We start from the raw sequence: 23,519 nt of genomic DNA on the forward strand, positions 1-23,519 counted from the left end.
AAGAATGGGCAGAAATGTCCCTCTCTAGATGTGCAAAGCTGGTAGAGACACCCCCAAAAAGACTTGCGGCTGTAATTGCAGAGCAAGGCGGTTCTACAAAGTACAAGTACAACTTTTTAAATATTTTTAACCACTTAACGCCCGCCGCACGACTATTTACGTCCGCAAAATGGCACGGACAGGCAGATGGGCGTATATATACGTCCTTGCCTTTGCGCGGGTCGGGGGTCCGATCGGGACCCCCTCCGTTGTGTGCGGCGGGCGGATTCCCTCGGGGAGCGATCCGGGACGACGGCGCGGCTATTCGTTTATAGCCGCTCCGTCGCGATCGCTCCCCGGAGCTGAAGAACGTATGTAAACATGGCTTCCCCGTGCTTCACTGTGGCGGCGCATCGATCGTGTCATCCCCTTTATAGGGGAGACACAATCGATGACATCAGACCTACAGCCACACCCCCCTACTGTTGTAAACACACACTAGGTGAACACTAACTCCTACAGCGCCACCTGTGGTTAACTCCCAAACTGCAACTGTCATTTTCACAATAAAGAATGCAATTTAAATGCATTTTTTGCTGTGAAAATTACAATGGTCCCAAAAATGTGTCAAAATTGTCCGAAGTGTCTGCCATAATGTCGCAGTCACGAAAAAAATCGCTGATCGCCGCCATTAGTGGTAAAAAAAAAAATTAATAAAAATGTAATAAAAATATCCCCTATTTTGTAAACGCTATAAATTTTGCGCAAACCAATCGATAAATGCTTATTGCGATTTTTTTTTTACCAAAAATAGGTAGAATACGTATCAGCCTAAACTGAGGAAAAAAAAATGTTATGTATGTTTTTGGGGGATATTTATTATAGCAAAAAGTAAAAAATATTGCATTTTTTTAAAAATTGTTGCTCTATTTTTGTTTATAGCGCAAAAAATAAAAACCGCAGAGGTGATCGAATACCACCAAAAGAAAGCTCTATTTGTGGGGAAAAAAGGACGCCAATTTTGTTTGGGAGCCATGTCGCACGACCGCGCAATTGTCTGTTAAAGCGACGCAGTGCCGAATCGCAAAACCTGGCCTGGGCATTTAGCTGCCTAAAGGTCCGGGGCTTAAGTGGTTAAAAATGAAATGTCTACAATGAATTATACTGGAAAAGCTGTGTGACACACATCTCCTAATGCTGTATAATAATAAAAAAATAATAATCGTTCAAATGTGTTTAAGTCTTCAATCGCAAAGCGGGATAGTAAATAAAACTGCACCCTAAGCGGTATAATAATCTTTTGTAAATGGGTCAACCTGCAAAAGTGTTTTAAAACCGATGGAAAAATAAGCTGATTTACTAATTTGTACATTGAGAAAGAGGCTTTGTAGAGTTATACGAGTGGAACTTACAGAACTTCTGAAACTGATTTCATACAGAAGCTTTTTGTATAAGATTTCAGTCATATAAGTAAATATTATAACAACTACTGTTGTGCTCATAAGTTTACATACCCTGGCAGAATTTATGATTTCTTGGCCATTTTTCACGCATTGGTTAGTGTTTGACTGAAGCCATTTATTATCATCGTTATGTAGAAGAAATGAGGATGGAGAGAGGATTTCTAAGCCCAAGGTGCAGATATACCGGGGCTTAGAACTGGAGATTGCCGCGGTCCAGGTCATCGGTACCGGGCGTGGGGGGGGGGGGCTTTTTTTTAAGGTGAACTTGCATTTTAACTAAAGCATAGTCAATTATGTTTGCTGCAGAGAGAAAGGGACTGGGGGATCTCTGTCCTCAGTTTCTTTCTCTGTCTCAAAAGTGAGACATTAGGGGTCTGATATTTCATCAAAGCCCCATTATGGTGCTCCTAAAAAAAACTAGTTAAAAAGAAAAACTACTGACACTGTCCACTGCTCTGATGATATTAATATTTGCTCTATTGACACCGTCCACTGCTCTACTGACACCAATCTTTGCCCTACTGACACTGTCCATTGCCCCTACTGACATCGTCCCCTGCCCTACTGACACTGTCCACTGCCCTACTGACACTGTCCACTGCCCTACTGACACCGTCCACTGCCCTACTGACACCGTCCACTGCCCTACTGACACCGTCCACTGCCCTACTGACACCGTCCACTGCCCTACTGACACCGTCCACTGCCCTACTGACACCGTCCACTTCCCTACTGACACTGTCCATTGCCCCTACTGACACCGTCCCCTGCCCTACTGACACTTTCCACTTCCCTACTGACACTGTCCACTGCCCTACTGACACTGTCCACTTCCCTACTGACACTGTCCACTTCCCTACTGACACTGTCCACTTCCCTACTGACACTGTCCATTGCCCTTACTGACACCGTCCACTGCTCTACTGACACCGTCCCCTGCCCTACTGACACCGTCCCCTGCCCTACTGACACCGTCCCCTGCCCTACTGACACCGTCCCCTGCCCTACTGACACCGTCCCCTGCCCTACTGACACAGTCCACTTCTCTACTGACACCGTCCGCTGCCCTACTGACACTGTCCACTGCCCTACTGACACCGTCCATTGCCCTACTGAAAGTATTTAATAAATTAGCCTTCTTTTTGTCCCCAGTCACCCACTCTAGATTATTTTGTAAAGGGCCTACATGCTCAGACCTGACATTTTTACTATTAATATATTTATATTTGTTCGTTGAAGGTCTTCCATTGATCTGCAGCACTGAGATGCTTTTTGAAATGCGATTGGATCCATAAAAAGTCAATCAGATTAGGAGATTACATGTAGAAAAACAGAGACCTGATCGATTAGTTTACGATCATATCTTCCAACTATCGTTTGAATTGATACTTCTCTATGTGTGCGTCATATCGATTGATCGAGTTGTCAACTATGGATGCATTGCAAAATAAACCTATCATTTGCTGAAGCATATATGGCCATAATTGGATCATATCATGCTAAAGTCTGCGTCATATCAACTGATTACATTGTTGACTATAGATCGATTGGAAAATAAATCTATCATTTATAGAAGCATGCCTGGTCAATATTGTATCATATGGTGCCATAGTCCGCCTTATTGGATATACAATGATTGGGTAGTTGGGTGTCCTCTTATGGGCAGATCTAAAAGTTGATGTACATGTCGAGAATGCACGTAAAATTGTGCTGCTTTCCTGACGCACACACAGAAGTGCACAGCTCTTTAGCAGTGCCAATAATTTTTAATAGCAGCCCCACACAGCGTGCATGTCAAAATGCATAGTGCTGCAGCACTGTGTGGTTTGGTTTCCCCAGCACTGTGTGGTTTGGTTTCCGCAGCGCTGAGTGGTTTGGTTTCTGCAGCGCTGAGTGGTTTGGTGCCGCAGCTCTGTGTGGTTTGGTGCCGCAGCACTGTGTGGTTTCGTGCCGCAGCGCTGTGTGGTTTGGTCCTGCAGCACTGTGTGGTTTGATCCTGCAGCGCTGTGTGGTTTGGTCCTGCAGCGCTGTGTGGTTTGGTCCTGAATCGCTGCGTGATTTGGTTTCCGCGGCACTGCGTGGTTTGGTCCTGCAGCACTGTGTGGTTTGATCCTGCAGCACTGTGTGGTTTGGTCCTGCAGCGCTGTGAGGTTTGGTCCTGCAGCGCTGCGTGGTTTGGTTTCCGCAGCACTGCGTGGTTTGGTTTCCGCAGCACTGCGTGGTTTGGTTTCCGCAGCACTGCGTGATTTGGTTTCCGCAGCACTGCGTGATTTGGTTTCCGCAGCCCTGCGTGATTTGGTTTCCGCAGCACTGCGTGATTTGGCTTCCGCAGCAGCACTGCTTGATTTGGTTTCCGCAACACTGCGTGGTTTGGTGCCGCAACACTGCAAAGTTTGGTGCCACAGCACTGTGTGGTTTGGTTTCCGCAGCACTGCGTGATTTGGTTTCCGCAGCACTGCGTGGTTTGGTGCCGCAACACTGCAAAGTTTGGTGCCACAGCACTGCGTAGTTTGGTGCCGCAACACTGCGTAGTATGGTGCCACAGCACAGTCTGGATTTCAGCTGCGACATTCAGATGGTGGGGTCAGAATTTGGCGCATGGATCCATTCTGCCTTGTATCACCGGATCAGGCTGGTGGCGGGGGTGTAATGATTTGGGGGGGCAGGATATTTTCTTGCCACACTTTGGGCCCCTTAGTACCAACTGAGCATCGTTTAATCATCACAGCCTACCTGAGTATTGTTGCTGACCGTGTCCATCGCTTTATGACTACAGTGTCCCCGTCTTCTGATGGCTCCTTCCAGCAGGATAATGTCACCATGTGACGAAGCTCCAATTATTATTATTATTATTATTTAGGTACTTATATAGCGCTGTCAATTTACGCCGCGCTTTACATATACATTGTACATTTACATCGGTCCCTACCCTCAAGGAGCTTACAATCTAAGGTCCCTAACTCACATTCATATACTAGGGCCAATTTTAGGCAGAAGCCAATTAACCTACCAGCATGTCTTTGGAGTGTGGGAGGAAACCGGAGTACCCGGAGGAAACCCACACAGGCACAGGGAGAACATGCAAACTCCAGGCAGGGAGTGTCGTGGTTGGGATTCGAACCAGCGACCCTTTTTACCCCAATCATCTCACCACTGGACAATGAGGTCACTGTACTCCACACTCACCACATCTCATCTAATAGAGCACCTTTGGGATGTGGCGGAATGGTAGATTCGTATCATGGATGTTCACCCGACAAATCTGCAGCAATTGTGTGATTGCTCCCATGTCACTATGGAGAAAAATCTCTGAGGAACGTTTCCAACACCTTGTTGTATCCATGCCACCAAGAATGAAGGCCAATGGGGGTCCAACCCGGGACTAGCGAGGGGGGGACCTAATAAAGTGGCCAGTGAGTGCATTTCACAATCCTAATAGAGATCACAGTTACCGTATTTATCGGCGTATACCGCACACTTTTTTGCCCTGAAATTCAGGGTAAAATCGTGGGTGCGCAATATACGCCGATACCCGCTTCCCGCACCGAGTTTGAACTACTGCGCCAGCATATACCGAGCGCAGTACACTCGTGTATAGTCGGGCAGTCTCGGCTCCTCTCGCGGTCACGTCCTGGACGTACAGGACGCACAGGACGTGACTGCGAGAGGAGCCGAGCCTGCCCGACTATACACGAGTGTACTACGTTTGGTATATGCCGGCGCAGTAGTTCAAACTCAGCGCGGGAAGCCGGACCCGACGAGGAGGACACCACCGAAGCCGCAGACGAACCCCGGACCCGACGAGGCCGCCGATGGACGCCGCGCAAGACACCAAAACTGTAAGTACTAAAATGTTTTTTTTTTTACAGGAATGCAGGTCCACTTTAGGGGTGCGCGCTATACGCCGGAGCGCGCAATACCCCGATAAATACGGTACTTCTCCTTTACAAATCAAAGTTGAACCCCCCTCCTGCAGACTGATGGGTCCAAGGGATGCACAACAAGCACCAAGGGGCCACATACAGCCCTCAGGTCTGCAGGTTTGGGCACCAAGGCTACTCCTGAACAAGATACAGAAAGCACGTCCCTATACTAGATGGAAAGAAATCATTCTCAAACAACCTGCCACAACGTTTCCAGATCATGACCACAACAAAAACATATAAAAGAATGTTTTTTAACCTTTACAGAGTGCCTAAAAGTTTTTTATACATTTGTGGGAATGAGTCCTAAGACTTTTCTCTTTTAAAACAGATCAGCTGATCTAACTTCACCCAACTGAGGAAATCAGAAAAAGAAAAAGTAACAAAAAGTGACAAAGTGTTTCCCTTAGAGGAACGTTCCTCTTCTGCTCACAAGATCGTCTATTTGTTCCATTTGTTTAGAAGAGTATTAAGGGATCGTTACTTACACAGCGGCGTCAGTCCTTCATCAGTGTTCAGTCTGCTGGAATAACGTACCGACTGGCCAGCAGAGACGCGCCTGTGCTGTGGGGTGTGCGCCACTCCTACATGAAATATTAATTCTCAGCGCCTGTAAAGAAAGCAGGAGGTTAATCACTGATCGCACAAGGACACCTCCTCTGTGTTCTGCACTCCTAGCTCTAAACCGTGAAATGTCACCTGAGGACCTCGCCCTGCAATGATATGGGATAGAAGAGCCACCGTAACCGTAACGGTGTCTTTTGTCTCCAGCTTCTAAGAATAGGCTGGGAGGTGTCTAAGAAAACAGAATTAGCGCGGTTTATTTTCATAGTGTATCCAGTTAGACAAAGGTTGCCAAAAGCATGCAGACATGGTGGGGGAATCTAATATTATTATTATACAGTTGCAAAACATTTCAAGACAAAAGGGTTATAGGAGTAGACATGTGCACACTGAAATATTTTGTTACGTTTTCATCCAAAAAATAAATTTATTTAGTTACTCCAGAATTTAGTTTGTATTTACAGTATAAACCGTATATATCGGCATATATCGCACACTTTTTTGCCCTGAAAATCATGGCAAAATCGTAGGTGCGCGATATACGCCGATACCTGCTTCCCGCGCCGTGTTTGAATGCCTGCGCCGACATATACCGAGCGCAGTACACTCGGGTACATTCGGCCAGGCTCGGCTTCACTCGTAGTCACGCTCCTGTGACGTTTATGCGTGAGAAGCCGAGCCTGGCCAAATATACCCGAGTGTACTGCGCTCGGTATACGTCGGCGGAGGCTTCAAACTGAGCGCGGGAAGCAGGGATTCGACATGAAGACAGCGCGGGAGAAGCCGGGAGGACACCACCGAGGCCGCAGACGGACTACCGGACGAGGCTGCCGATGGACGCCGGGCAAGACACCAAAACTGTAAGTAGTAAAATGTAATAAAATGTTTTTTTTTACAGGAAAAACGGGTCAAAATACCCCCATAAATACGTTACTCGAGTATAAGCCGAGTTTTTCAGCACATTTTTTTGTGCTGAAAATGCCACCCCTGACTTTTACACGAGTCACCTTTTTGCGCCTGATTTCTCTGGACCCCAAACTTGGCCCACATGTAGCCCCACTCTTCCTCTACAAATGTGCAAAGTTTGTTGTCTGGGGGACCTACGGCCGGGGAGCACCGTTTTTTCAAAGCCAGGCACCCCTTTCATAGACTCTTATGTTAAATGGTCATTTCTCTGTTGACTTTGGGGACCCAGTACTGGCCGGTTGTAGGTTCCCTGGACTCAGAACTTGGCACACATGTAGCCCCATTTCTCCTCTTTAAGTGTGCAAAAATTTTTGTCTGGGGGACCTACGGCTGGGAACAACCAATCCATAGACTCCCATGTTAAACGTCAGTCTAGTCATGGGCACAGTGAGGCATGCACATGGACACAGTGAGGCACGCAGTTGGACACCCTAGGCTTATACACGAGTCAATAAGTATTCCCATTTTTTTGTGGTAAAATTAGGTGCCTCGGCTTATATTCGGGTCGGCTTATACTCGAGTATATACGGGTATATAGTTTTGTTAAAAAATGCATTAGTCCGAAAATCAGAATTGAGGTCGAATCTGTCAATTGAAGGCTTAAGGTGTCTGTCGGATGTTCTAAGAAGATTCGGCGATTACTAGTCAACCCACATTAGAATTCTTCTATAGCCTATGGGCGGAGCATTTGACCATAAATGTCCGTTCGTGGCGACTGCTTCGTCGAATCTTCACGTCGATTTTTTTTTTTCTCTATGTCGAATAATCTTGGACGAATTGGTTGGGCACATTCAACCGCAGGTTCGATAGACACAGATCGCTATCGTCACCATCATGTCGAATCTTCCATCTATATCGAACTGTTGTCGCAACGAAACTAAAATAAAGCATTTTTTATGTCGGATCTTTCGGATTTCGGATTCTGCACGTTGATTATCGTTTGTTAAATTGAACGTGAAAATTCCTGAAATTTGTCCGACAATGCATTCGGACGAAAACAAATGCACATGTCTGGTTAGGAGGGACCTGCTTGTGAGAGATTACCATCTACAAAGGGAGGGGAAAGTGATACAAAAGGTAATGAGTTGATGGAGAAAGGAAAAGTTTGGTTGTTGGGTGACAGCGAGAGAGGCTTTTGTGAAAAGATGAGTTTATGGGGATCACCTCAAGGTGGACAGAGTAGGAGATAGCCAAACAGATTGGGGTAGAGAGTTCCCGAGAATGGAGGAGGCTTCCATAAAGAGATGAGTTTTTAGGGATCACCTAAAGAAGGAAAGAGTAGGAGATAGCTAGATAATTTGGGGTAGGGAGTTCCAGAGAATGGGAGAGGCTTCTGTGAAGAGGTTACCTCTTCACAGAAGCTTTAGAAAGGTTTAGGGATTAGCTATAGGCGGAAAGAGTAGTTTATAGCCGGACAGGTTGGAATAGGGTGTTCCAGAAAATGGGTAAGGCATCCATGAAGAGATTGTCCACATTTAGGTAATCCTTAAAAACTAGAACTAGAAATGACCTGCTTGTGAGAGATTACCATCTACAAAGGAAGGGGAAAGTGATACAAAAGGTAATGAGTTGATGGAGAATGGAAAAGTTTGGTTGTTGGGTGACAGCGAGAGAGGCTTTTGTGAAAAGATGACATTTTAGGGATCACCTAAAGAAGGAAAGAGAAGGAGATTGCCAGACAGGTTGGGTAGGGAGTTCCCGAGAATGGAAGAGGCATCCATAAAGAGTTTTTAGGGATCACTTAAATGAGGAAAGAGTAGGAGATAAGTTGGGGTAGGGAGTTTGAGAGAATGGGAGAGGCTTCCGTGAAGAGGTTACCTCTTCTCAGAAGCTTTAGGGATGTTTAGGGATTGCCTATAGGCGGGCAGAGTAGTTTATAGCCAGACAGGTTGGTGTAGGGCGTTCCAGGGATTAGGTGAGGCATCCATGAAGAGATTGTCCACATTTGGGTAATCCTTAAAAACGAGAGTAGTTGATAGCCAGAGAATGTGAGAGGCTTCTGTGAAGAGATGAGTTTTTAGGGATGACCTAAAGGTGGACAGAGAAGGAGATAGCCGGACAGGTTGGGGTAGGGAGTTCCCGAGAATGGAGGAGGCTTCTGTGAAGAGATGAGTTTTTAGGGATGATCTAAAGGTGGACAGAGAAGGAGATAGCCGGACAGGTTGGGGTAGGGAGTTCCCGAGAATGGAGGAGGCTTCTGTGAAGAGATGAGTTTTTATAGATCACCTAAGGGGGGCGGACAAAGTAAGAGATAGCTGGATAGGTTGAGGTCAGAAGTTCCAAAGAATAGGTGATGCTTCCGTGAAGATATTTGTTTTTAGGGATTGCCTAAAGGTTTTATCGCCCCTCAACCCTGAATGAACCCTGAGAGATTTGTTTATAAACCGCACAACCCCCCCCCCCCATTCGGTTGATCTATCAAGAACCTCTCCCCCTGGTCGATCGGCGTGCAAACCCAACCTCCTCAATTGCCTGTCTGCACACCAGTCCCACACTTATCCCATCCAGGTCACGGGTAGCATCCCCTTGTTTCTGCTCCCAGCCAATACGGTCGCTTCTCCTCTCAGTCAATCGGGTCCTAAGACCCTGCCTCCTGATTGGCCAGGAGGAGATGCAGGAAGACAATAGCGAATATATTGATACTGACACCACCAGCGACACTAATACAGTGATCGGTGATAATCCTGTACCATATCTTCCAACATTTTGAAATGGGAATGAGGGACACCTACTAGCAAATGTAGGTAGGCATAGGACACGCCTCCTGCCACACCCCCTTAAAGGAGAATTAACCAAAAAAAAAGTGTAATTAAATCCACAAGTGGCTTATTTTTTACCACGACTATTCCTTTATATTGTCTTTTTTCAATTTAGAAACTGGATGAAGGTTTTATCACTTTTTCAAAGACAAAAAGTGTATTTTATATACAAATATATAGATCAGACCAAAATGAGGAGAAATGAAGGACAGAGGGACATTGCTCCAAATCAGGGACAGTCCCTCGAAATCAGGGACAGTTGGGAGCTATGCTGCACTAATGGGTGACGAGTGATCAGAAGGGCAATCAAGGGGTTAACTGTGTGCCTAACAAGTGTCTGTGTGCTGCTTTTATTCACAGGATCTGGCTGTCTTTTCTCTTTGAACTCAGAGTTGATTTCAGGGAGAAGAAACAGCCAGATCACTGTTCTGTGTGTTTTGTAAACACAGAACTCTGTGCTGTGATTTGGCCACAGCCGATCAGCAGGTATACAGCCAAAATCGTTGGCTGTATCCTGCTGACAAAATTGTGTCCAATCACAGAAAACCAAAAAGTGGATCGCAATGTATCCATACGTTGCCATACCTGACTGTGCCGCCCACTTGCAGTAAATGTACTGTTGGTGGGCGGTAAGTGGTCAATACATTTTATTATAATATTATTATTTTTTTTTTTATTACATTATATAACAAATCCCTATGTGACAGCATTGGTCAGGTGACAGGCACTCGTTATGGAGACATTGGTGGTCTATAAGACCTATATGCCTCTTCCGGTCCTCCAAAGCAGATTACTGAGCAGAGATCTGTATGGGCTTTTGGAGAGTTCCCCTCGCTTCTCATCTCGCTAAAATGTGGTCGGCAGGACAGGAAGTGAAGGTAAAAGCCTTTAATGGAGTCCCAGATAACATTACAAACCTGACAGGGGTTCTGTTACTTCTCTGCTCTATCCAAAACCAGTTTTGTCTGGACATTCAGTTTAAACTTTAAGGAATTTGGAAAGTAGGTTGGGCACATTCACCCGCAGGTTCGATAGACATATTGTCACCATCGATGACAGTTCCAGCATTTTACATCATTTCTTCAAGGTAGAAAAAAAAAATGACGTTTTATTGAACATGAGGAAAAAAAACTTCTCCTTCAGCAAACACTTTAAGCCCATTACAGCAGGTCGTAGTTCTTCATACAACAAATATTTACCTGTGCAAGGAGGCTTCACCCCAAGATTCTCAGCCAGATGATGGATGGGCCAGTGTGACAACTTTCCATTATACTTCAAACCTCTTCCTCCTCTTCAACCTGCAGCTAACCCTTTCATGACCAGAGTAAAATCCAATCTCACTGATCACCAATGTAAGGGACATTCTTCTCACTGATCACCAATGTAAGGAACATTCTTCTCACTGATCACCAATGTAAGGGACATTCTTCTCACTGATCCCCAATGTAAGGGACATTCTTCTCACTGATCACCAATGTAAGGAACATTCTTCCCACTGATCACCAATGTAAGGAACATTCTTCTCACTGATCACCAATGTAAGGGACATTCTTCTCACTGATCACCAATGTAAGGAACATTCTTCTCACTGATCACCAATGTAAGGGACATTCTTCTCACTGATCACCAATGTAAGGAACATTCTTCTCACTGATCACCAATGTAAGGGACATTCTTCTCACTGATCACCAATGTAAGGAACATTCTTCTCACTGATCACCAATGTAAGGGACATTCTTCTCACTGATCCCCAATGTAAGGGACATTCTTCTCACTGATCACCAATGTAAGGGACATTCTTCTCACTGATCACCAATGTAAGGGACATTCTTCTCACTGATCACCAATGTAAGGAACATTCTTCTCACTGATCACCAATGTAAGGGACATTCTTCTCACTGATCACCAATGTAAGGAACATTCTTCTCACTGATCACCAATGTAAGGAACATTCTTCTCACTGATCACCAATGTAAGGAACATTCTTCTCACTGATCACCAATGTAAGGGACATTCTTCTCACTGATCACCAATGTAAGGGACATTCTTCTCACTGATCACCAATGTAAGGACATTCTTCTCACTGATCACCAATGTAAGGACATTCTTCTCACTGATCACCAATGTAAGGGACATTCTTCTCACTGATCACCAATGTAAGGGACATTCTTCTCACTGATCACCAATGTAAGGGACATTCTTCCCACTGATCACCAATGTAAGGGACATTCTTCCCACTGATCACCAATGTAAGGGACATTCTTCCCACTGATCACCAATGTAAGGGACATTCTTCCCACTGATCACCAATGTAAGGAGAATTCTTCCCACTGATCACCAATGTAAGGGACATTCTTCCCACTGATCACCAATGTAAGGAACATTCTTCTCACTGATCACCAATGTAAGGGACATTCTTCCCACTGATCACCAATGTAAGGGACATTCTTCCCACTGATCACCAATGTAAGGAGAATTCTTCTCACTGATCACCAATGTAAGGGACATTCTTCCCACTGATCACCAATGTAAGGAACATTCTTCTCACTGATCACCAATGTAAGGGACATTCTTTTCACTGATCACCAATGTAAGGGACATTCTTCTCACTGATCACCAATGTAAGGACATTCTTCTCACTGATCACCAATGTAAGGGACATTCTTCCCACTGATCACCAATGTAAGGGACATTCTTCTCACTGATCACCAATGTAAGGAACATTCTTCTCACTGATCACCAATGTAAGGGACATTCTTCTCACTGATCACCAATGTAAGGGACATTCTTCCCACTGATCACCAATGTAAGGGACATTCTTCTCACTGATCACCAATGTAAGGGACATTCTTCCCACTGATCACCAATGTAAGGGACATTCTTCCAACTGATCACCAATGTAAGGGACATTCTTCCCACTGATCACCAATGTAAGGGACATTCTTCTCACTGATCACCAATGTAAGGAACATTCTTCTCACTGATCACCAATGTAAGGGACATTCTTCTCACTGATCACCAATGTAAGAGACATTCTTCTCACTGATCACCAATGTAAGGAACATTCTTCTCACTGATCACCAATGTAAGGAACATTCTTCTCACTGATCACCAATGTAAGGAACATTCTTCCCACTGATCACCAATGTAAGAGACATTCTTCTCACTGATCACCAATGTAAGGAACATTCTTCTCACTGATCACCAATGTAAGGAACATTCTTCCCACTGATCACCAATGTAAGGAACATTCTTCCCACTGATCACCAGTGTAAGGGACATTCTTCTCACTGATCACCAATGTAAGGAACATTCTTCCCACTGATCACCAGTGTAAGGAACATTCTTCCCACTGATCACCAATGTAAGGAACATTCTTCTCACTGATCACCAATGTAAGGAACATTCTTCCCACTGATCACCAATGTAAGGAACATTCTTCCCACTGATCACCAATGTAAGGGACATTCTTCTCACTGATCACCAATGTAAGGAACATTCTTCTCACTGATCACCAATGTAAGGGACATTCTTCTCACTGATCACCAATGTAAGGGACATTCTTCTCACTGATCACCAATGTAAGGGAACATTCTTCCCACTGATCACCAATGTAAGGGACATTCTTCTCACTGATCACCAATGTAAGGGACATTCTTCCCACTGATCACCAATGTAAGGGACATTCTTCTCACTGATCACCAATGTAAGGGAACATTCTTCCCACTGATCACCAATGTAAGGGACATTCTTCTCACTGATCACCAATGTAAGGGACATTCTTCTCACTGATCACCAATGTAAGGGAACATTCTTCCCACTGATCACCAATGTAAGGGACATTCTTCTCACTGATCACCAATGTAAGGAACATTCTTCCCACTGATCACCAATGTAAGGGACATTCTTCTCACTGATCACCAATGTAAGGGAACATTCTTCTCACTGATCACCAATGTAAGGGACATTCTTCCCACTGATCACCAATGTAAGGAACATTCTTCTCACTGATCACCAATGTAAGGAACATTCTTCCCACTGATCACCAATGTAAGGGACATTCTTCTCACTGATCACCAATGTAAGGGACATTCTTCTCACTGATCACCAATGTAAGGGACATTCTTCCCACTGATCACCAATGTAAGGAACATTCTTCTCACTGACCACCAATGTAAGGGACATTCTTCCCACTGATCACCAATGTAAGGAACATTATTCCCACTGATCACCAATGTAAGGGACATTCTTCTCACTGATCACCAATGTAAGGGACATTCTTCTCACTGATCACCAATGTAAGGAACATTCTTCCCACTGATCACCAATGTAAGGAACATTCTTCTCACTGATCACCAATGTAAGGGACATTCTTCTCACTGATCACCAATGTAAGGAACATTCTTCCCACTGATCACCAATGTAAGGAACATTCTTCTCACTGATCACCAATGTAAGGGACATTCTTCCCACTGATCACCAATGTAAGGAACATTCTTCCCACTGATCACCAATCGGCGTGAACGTTAATCGGCCGATTTACACTACGCCGCCGCAACTTACGGAGCAAGTGCTTTGAGAATACAGCACTTGCCCCTCCAAGTTGCAGAGGCGTAATGTAAATCGGATACGTCACGCCCGGGCAAAGATACGCCGCTGGACGAGAATCTGGCCCAAGATCTTTACTTTCCTCCATCACAGAAAGGCGATCTGCTTTGTTTTCATAGGCAGACCGCCGTTCTGCCCCTCCTCGTGCCCCCCCCAGACCCCGTGCACAAAATCACATGCAGGTACGTGATTTCGCACCGGCCGGGCCGCCATGCCGCAGTATATATGGGGTGGGTGGTCCGCAAGCGGTTAAAAAGAAAAAAAGGATTACAATCGCTTCAAAGTGCATCTGGCTGGAATAATGGCTTCTAGGTTTATTGACCGTCTTGTTTCTATATATAGAGACTCATAAACGGAGTTAAAAGATAATTAAACCCAAGAACAAATATGTATTGTATCGCAGTGTAGCAGTCTTTCGTTTTAATGACTATTGATTTTCTTTTTCAGGCCTTTTTTACATATATATATATATATATATATATATATATATATATATATATATATATATATATATATATATATTATGAATATATACTTATTATTATTTTAATTTTTACTTGGTGATCTTGTAAGGGACACACTTCCTGTTTTAGGGTGACATTCTAAGACACGAAATGTCTTGGGCATCCAATCTTCTAGCTGATTGGTTGCCATGCCCCTTTTCCATATTCACTCTATGAGAATTGTGCAAAAAAACAAATGCCCCTCAAGCTATTTTCTCCCGCTTATGGGCAGTAGTGAAGTACCGCATTATGACCACTAGATGGAGCTGACGAGCACAGGAAATAATACGTTTTTTTTTTCAAAAAATGCAATGTAACATTCTAAATAATGCTAGAGCACATATGTCAAACACAAGGCCCATGGCCCGAATCCGGCCGCCAGGCCATTTTAGGTGGCCCTCACACCCACGGCTTTTTTTTTCCAAGACAGAACCCCTAAACACCCCTAAACCCTGCAGTCTGTTTGTAGCGCACTCCTCAATCCTGCACTCTGTACACAGTGCACTTCTGAACTCTCCAATCTGTACATAGCGCACCTCTGCAATCTGTACATAGCGCACCCCTGAATCCTGCAATTGGTACATAGCGCACCCCTGAACTATGCAATCTGTACATAGCGCACCCCTGAATCCTGCACTTTGTACATAGCGCACCCCTGAACTCTGCAATCTGTACATAGCGCGCCTCTAAATCCTGCAATTGGTACAAAGCACACCCATGAACTCTGCACTCTGTAAATAGCGCACCCTTGAACTATGCAATCTGTACATAGCGCACCCCTGAATCCTGCACTTTGTACATAGCACACCCCTTAACTCTGCAATATGTACATAGGGAACCCCTGAATACTGCACTTTGTACATAGTGCACCCCCTGAACTCTGCACTTTGTACATAGCACACCCCTGAACTCTGCAATCTGTACATAGCGCGCCCCTAAATCCTGCAATTGGTACATAGCACACCCCTGAACTCTGCACTCTGTAAATAGCACAACCCTGAACTCTGCACTCTGTACATAGGGCACCCCTGAACACTGCACTTTGTACATAGCGTACCCCTGAACTCTGCACTTTGTACATAGCGCGCCCCTAAATCCTGCAATTGGTACATAGCATAACCCTGAACTCTGCACTCTGTAAATAGCACACCCCTGAACTCTGCACTCTGTACATAGGGCACCCTGAACTCTGCAATCTGTACATAGGGAACCCCTGAACACTGCACGTTGTATATAGTGCACCCCTGAACTCTGCACTTTGTACATAGTGCACCTTTGAACTCTGCAATCTGTACATAGTGCACCCCTGAACACTGCACTTTGTACATAGTGCACCCCTGAACTCTACAATCTGTACGTAGGGCACCCCTGAACTCTGCAATTTATACCTAGGGCACCCCTGAACTCTGCACTTTGTACATAGTGCACCCCTAAACTCTGCAATCTATACATAGTGCACCCCTGAATCCTGCACTTGGTACATAGCACACCCCTGAATCCTGCACTTGGTACATAGTGCACATCTAAACTCTGCAATCTGTACATAGCACTCCCCTGAGTCCAGCACTCTGTACATAGTGTGCCCCTAAACACTGCAATCTGTACATACCGCGCCCCTGTGTCCGGCACTCTGTACATAGCGCACCCCTAAACTCTGCAATCTGTACATAGCGCGCCCCTAAACTCTGCAATCTGTACATAGTGCACCCCTGAATCCTGCACTTGGTACATAGTGCATCCCTAAACTCTGCACATAGCGCACTTTTGGTATTTATTGCCCCTTTAAGATCCTCCCATTGGTAGTACAATTTGACCACACCCACCATTAGATGCCTTTCCGTGAAGGGGGGGGGGGTTCTGGATAAACTACCTTACAACTACCACCAGCCATTTGAGGGCAACTATAATGCTGATGCGGCCCTCAATGAAATTGAGTTTGACACCCCTGTGCTAGAGGGAAATATCCATGTAGGCAATGGCTCATTTTTGTATTCCCTAGAATTGTTACACCGTATCTCTTGTTACAAAGATGTATGGGCCAAATCCTCAAAAGAGATACGACGGAGTAACTGCTGTTACGCCGTCGTATCCCTGGTCCTAACTATGGAACTGATCCACAGAATCAGTTTTCCATAGTTAGGACGAAGATCCGACATGTGTAATTGAATTACACTGCCGGATCTTAGGATGCAGTACCGCATCCGCCGCAGGGGGCATTTCACGTCGAAATGCCGCCTCGGGTATGCAAATTAGGACTTACGGAGATCCACGAAGCTTTTCAGCTTAGTTTTTTCTCCGTAAGTTTTATTTTGCAAACGCAAAATTAGGGCTGCTTTTACAAAGTGTAAACTGTTTACACCTTGTAAAAACAGACCTTTCTTGTTAGCGACGCGATTTTTTCAAATTTTTTTATTTTATTTTTGGCGCCGTATCTTTTTTTTTACCCGACGCAACTTTATTGTCCCGTCGCAATCCACAAAGCCCGACGTAACGTAATTTCGCTCTATGCACGTCGGGAAAATGACGTCACGAGCATGCGCAGTACGGCCGGCGCGGGAGCGCGCCTCATTTAAATGGGAATCGCCCCCTGGAGAAGAGGAACGCCTTGCACCGGCAGGATTTAAGTTACACAGCCCAAAATTTCTAGGTAAGTGCTTTGTGGATCGGGCACTTAGTTAGAGATTTTGCGGCGGTGTAACCTAAATGGAAAAAGTTACGTTGCGCCGGGTTTTTGAGGATTAGGCCCTATGTGTTTTGTATACTCCTCTGCTCCATCTAGTGGTCATAATGCGGTATTCTACTATTGTTTTTAACAAAACAACATGCGTTTGAATGACAAAATAGCCTAATAACATTTGTTTTATATTCACACACAGCACAATTTATACATGTGGATTCGCTGGATGAATGGCTACATTATTATTATTATTTTATATGTGTATATATATATATATATTTTTTTTTTAATAAATGGACCCCTAAGTGTTAATGCCCACCAGGACCATTAGAGAGGGAGAATTTGCACAGACAGCAATAAAAAAAAAACAGGAGATCTAATCCTTCTGTTAATAATAGTAATAATAATATTTTTTATTTATTTTTTAATATATATATATATATATATATATATAAAACTTTAAATGAGGACTTTTACCTGTAGCTTCAACTGTTTGAATCGGTTTGCTCACCTGGTGGAAGAGTTCCTGCACCGGGACTGTTAGGCTGGGTTCACACTTGTGTGATGGGGGAACGCATGCAAAATCCTGTGCTCTCCCCGCAGCACACATAAAACATGCATTCCTTTTGCAGGCAAGCAGAGGTGCCCTTAAAGCGGGAGTTCACCCGAAAAACAATTTTTAACATTAGATTGAGGCTCATTTTGTCTAGGGGAATCGGATGTTTTTTTTTTTTAAATCGAAGCAGTACTTACCGTTTTAGAGAGCGATCTTCTCCGCCGCTTCCGGGTATGGGCTGCGGGACTGGGCGTTCCTATTTGATTGACAGGCTTCCGACGGTCGCATACATCGCGTCACGAGTAGCAGAAAGAAGCCGAACAGCGGTGCGACTCTATACGGCGCCTGCGCACCGACGTACGGCTACTTTCGGAAAATCGTGACGCGATGTATGCGACCGTCGGAAGCCTGTCAATCAAATAGGAACGCCCAGTCCCGCAGCCCATACCCGGAAACGGCGGAGAACATCTATCTCTAAAACGGTAAGTACGGCTTTGATTTAAAAAAAAAACACCCGATTCCCCTTGACAAAACAAGCATCAATCTAATGTTTAAAGTGGAGGTTCACCCAAAAACTCAATTTTTAAGTCCTATTAAACCCCCCCCCCCATGCTGACAATGCGTCTGCGCAAAGGTGCCTCCTGTGCTCCTTCATCCAGAGTGGGGTGGGCTGTAATACAGAAGGTGTTTTACTGGCCAGATCACCAGCTGAAGACCGAGTAGAATAAAGCCTAAAAGTGAAAAATAATGCAGCCGCCACATTGAACGATTGTTAAGCTGCAATATATTACATTATTGGTTTTGGGATACCAATTTCATTACCCAATGGCAGCCCAATGTAACTGTTCGAATTGTGTGAGAATTCCCCCATAGTGACATGTTTTTTTGGTGTGACTCTGCTGTGGTAGAGAGTGCATTCAAATGAATGGGCTGCCCTGCTGTAACACGCGGCAACGCATGTTCCTTACCTTGTTCCTGAGATTTCTCCTCCGTTCTATCCTGCGCTCTCTCCGATGTCTGGAACCTTCTGCTGGCCCAGTACAGCGAGACAAGAAATGTTGACTTTGAGAGAATTGGGTGCATTTTGGACACAAATGACAAAAATGTGATCTAACCAGAGCTCAGGTCTTAGCTGACCGGACGGTACACATTCCAACCAATGAGAAACAATCAACTGAATTCACACCCTAAATACTGTCTTGTATACCAACTGTTATCTTTGGGGACAATGGTTACGCTTCCTTTACCTTAGTGCAGTCCTCCTTCACTTACCTCATCCTTCCATTTTGCTTTTAACCACTTAAGACCCGGACCATTATGCAGGTTAAACAAGAATGCAATATTTTGAAAATATTTCAATATTTTTTACTTTTTGCTAAAATAAATATCCCATAAAAACATTTTTTTTCCTCAGTTTAGGCCGATACGTATTCTTCTACCTATTTTTGGTTAAAAAAAAATCGCAATAAGCGTTTATTGATTGGTTTGCGCAAAATTTATAGCGTTTACAAAATAGGGGATAGTTTTATTACATTTTTATTAATATGTTTTTTTTTTACTACTAATGGCGGCGATCAGTAATTATTTTTTCGTGACTGCGACATTATGGCAGGCATATTGGACACTTTTGACACATTTTTGGGACCATTGTCATTTTCACAGCAAAAAGTGCTATAAAAATGCACTGATTACTGTGAAGATTACAATTGCAGTTATGAAGTTAACCACTAGGGGGCACTAGTGTGACCTCATATGTGTTTCTAACTCTAGGGGGGTGGGGCTGGACGTGTGACATCATTGATCGTTTTCCCTATATCAGGGAACACACGATCACTGACACTGCCACAGAGAAGAACGGGGAACATGTGTTTACACACAGCTCTCCCCGTTCTTCAGCTCCTGTGACCGATCGCGGGACACCGGTGGCAATCGGGTCCCGCGGACGTGGTCATGGAGCTTTGGACCGGGTCGGCGCGCTCGCGACCCCATGGCGGGGCTTAAAGAGACACGTATAGGTACGTGATTGTGCCCAGCCGTGCCATTCTGCCGACGTATATCGGCGTGAATGGGTCCTTAAGTGGTTAAATGTCCTTATTTCTTCTGAGAAATCCTCACTTCCTGTTCTTCTGTCTGTAACTCCACACAGTAAGCCCTGTACTTACTCCATCCAGGTCACGGATCCGGTGGCTCCCCCCCCCCCAGGGCCAGGGGGGGGGGGGGGTCATGGAAACATGGAAACATCAGGAATTATGGGGCTCCTTACTCAGCTTCAGGCATGGGCCCCCTGGAGCAGAGAACCGGGGGGGGGGGGGGGTCATGCCGCCTGAAATATTTTTTTTTTAAATAGGGGGGTTGCCATCTGGGGCGCTGGGGACCTCTGGGATATATATATATATATATATATATATATATATATATATATATATATATATATATATATATATATATATATATATATTTTATTATTATTTTTTATAAAAAGAAATTACAAAAAAAGGGGGGTTGCCATCTGGGCCCTTTAATAATAAAAAAAAAACCTCTGGACCCTTTAATAAAAAATAAATAACAAATATATATATAAAAAAAAAAGGGGAGATTCCATCCAGGGCCCTTTAAAAAAAAATATATATATATATATATATATAAACATTTATAAAAAAAAAATTAAAAAAGGGAGTTTGCCACATGGGGCCCTCTGAGCCCTTTAATTAAAAAAAAAATATATATATATATATATTATTAAAATAAATAAAAATTTAAAACATTTATAAAAAAAAAAAGGGGGGTTGCCATCCGGGGCCCTCTGGGACATTTTATAATAATAATAACCTCCGGACCCCTAAAAAAAAAAAATGGCTCTTTAAAAAAAATAAAAATATATAATTTTTTTTATTTAATAATAAAAAATAAAAAAAAAGGGGGTTGCCATCTGGGGCCCTGTGGGCCTCCGGGCCCTTTAAAGGTGTACTGCCTGTACCCCCCTGATGGCGGCCCTGCTTCCCCCCTCCACGTCTCCTCCCAAGTCCCAGTGGTTGCTTCGCCTCCCGAGAGCTGAACCAGGAAGACATTAGCCAATATAATTATTTTCTATTGTCACAACACTGGGTGTGTTTTGGAAAAAAACAAATAAAAAATAACATTGAAATCCATGCATCTGGCGCCCTGCACATAGATTGGGGGGCCAGGTGAATGGATTAGGGGGACGGCGCCCCTGCGCGAGTGGCCACCACTGAGTCTTATGTTATTACTAAAAGAGGTAATAATCAAATACAGAGGCAATTCTTTAATATGATAAAGAGTAGACACATTTATATAGTCTTTGAGATACAACCGACCCTTTGAGGGCAACCATAATGCCGATGCGGCCCCCGCTGTAAAATTAAATGCGATACGCCTGCCCCAGACATAAATGAGCAATATCCTGAGAATGGCACACTTCTATGCCAATTGAAAAGGAGGGTCGAGGTCACCGCTTAATAACGTTTAACACGCCAGCACAGGTAAACTTTGGGCCAGACGTGGTTAATAGTCCACTTGCACAATCCAGCTGCCTCACAATACATGTAATTCACTAAGCTATATCCATTACCAATTTCCAGTCATGAGATGAAAGTAATGGCAGATCGGGAAGGCAGATAACACCCATTAAAGAGAAGAAAAAGAGCGGAGGGCGCACCGACCTCGTGTGATACTGATAAAAAAATATTTATTTGAATAATAAAATCAATGGTTATACTCACACATTAGGAGTTAAAAACAGGCTTAAAAAATGAATACAGCAGGTCTCCAGCATCGTCAGTGGAACATGAGTGATCGTTTGGACCAATCAGTGGAAGTAAAAGCTGACGCGTTTCGGGGGCGTACCCCTTTCCTCAGAGCTGACGTGGTCTGCAGTGCTTGAGGGAGCACTGCAGACCACGTCAGCTCTGAGGAAAGGGGTACGCCCCCGAAACGCGTCAGCTTTTACTTCCACTGATTGGTCCAAACGATCACTCATGTTCCACTGACGATGCTGGAGACCTGCTGTATTCATTTTTTAAGCCTGTTTTTAACTCCTAATGTGTGAGTATAACCATTGATTTTATTATTCAAATAAATATTTTTTTATCAGTATCACACGAGGTCGGTGCGCCCTCCGCTCTTTTTCTTCGCTCTTTTTCTTCTCTTTTATAGTTTTATGAATACCCACGATTCTGAGGAGGGCTGCAAGACTCTAGATGATAACTTTTAATCGAACTGCACCACTGCATAGCATTTCCTTTTGAAATATCAGAGCGCAGGAGACTTGTTCTTGTATAGATAACACCCATTGTCATTCTTGGAATTGAGATGAATATTTTCTGGCCTGACCAGAAATGTCACGGTGACACAACCCTCCCTGTTCAGGCAATGGCGGAGGGAGGCCAGGGGTGCAATCCCTCCCGTACTCTCAGGTACTCGTCTATTAATAACCATGAACTGGCACTCGGCTTTATATTTGTGCCTGCGGTAAGATTAGTCCTACCCATGTCCCCAGTTTATGTATTAATTACAGGTCATGAAACGGCATCTTTATGCCGCTCTGATTCAAAACAATGATTAATTTGCTGGTTAGGTATTTAGAACCGGTTCCTCCAATTGGTTCATTGACAGGAGATACACCCTAAACCTAGTTTATTGTGTCGTAGCCCTCAAGGGTGTGGAATCCAGTAAAGCAACTCAAAACATTGGCTTTGGAAAGTTGCCTACAAAAGATGGTGCTTAATCCTCGACCCTGATCGTCCCTCGTCAGGATCTACGACTCTTGAAGCCAACCCTCCGCTGCTGTGCTCGGTGGCTCCAGGACTCAGTAGCGACGTAGGGACTGGTGGATGGAATCACAGAGAGCAGGCTTCCGACACACCTGGAAGAGTCAGATGGAGATTATCCTTCTGCAGATATTTCAAAATACAGTGCCTTGCGAAAGTATTCGGCCCCCTTGAACTTTGCGACCTTTTGCCACATTTCAGGCTTCAAACATGAAGATATAAAACTGTAATTTTTTTTGAAGAATCAACAAGTGGGACACAATCATGAAGTGGAACGGGATTTATTGGATATTTCAAACTTTTTTAACAAATAAAAAACTGAAAAATTGGGCGTGCAAAATTATTCAGCCCCTTTACTTTCAGTGCACTGTCCCCTTCCTTAAGTAGGACACCTGCCCCTATTTTACTCATCTTACCTGCTTTTCCTTGCGGCCTGAGCTGAGATTGGCTGCTTCAGAAGCATCCTCGAGTGATGTCCATCACCTTGTCGTGTGAGCTTGGGCCTAGATATTGGCTGCTAGGCCCAGGCACCAACACAGGGGAGCATATCACTTACCCATACCTGGAACCTTTGTAGGAGTTGGGGCCCATGGTGTGAAGGAGGCCTTGACGAGGCAGTATGGCTTCCACATAGATTCCAAATATAGGAAACCAAGACCTCTGGTTTTGTTTTATGTAGTGCGGTCTATTTCTTTAGCTTGGAATTTTAATGGCGCCATTGTTGGGCATGCACC

At 44.3% G+C, this 23,519-nt stretch overlaps 1 protein-coding gene across 2 annotated transcripts in view; it reads right to left on the minus strand.

Annotated features, from left to right (window-relative positions):
- The window catches only part of LOC120916984 (alpha-1,6-mannosyl-glycoprotein 4-beta-N-acetylglucosaminyltransferase-like), a 61,142-nt gene extending 42,051 nt beyond the window's left edge, over window positions 1–19,091 (minus strand). For both annotated transcript variants that reach the window (XM_040327938.1, XM_040327936.1), the window contains exons 1-2: window positions 18,967–19,091; window positions 5,854–5,975 (exon numbers count right to left, since the gene is read on the minus strand). The gene's annotated coding sequence lies outside the window, so the exon portion shown is untranslated. The remainder of the gene's footprint in view (window positions 1–5,853; window positions 5,976–18,966) is intronic.
- Between the last annotated feature and the right edge of the window lie 4,428 nt (window positions 19,092–23,519).

Source organism: Rana temporaria, chromosome 11 (assembly GCF_905171775.1).
Source record: "Rana temporaria chromosome 11, aRanTem1.1, whole genome shotgun sequence".
NCBI lineage: Eukaryota > Metazoa > Chordata > Amphibia > Anura > Ranidae > Rana > Rana temporaria.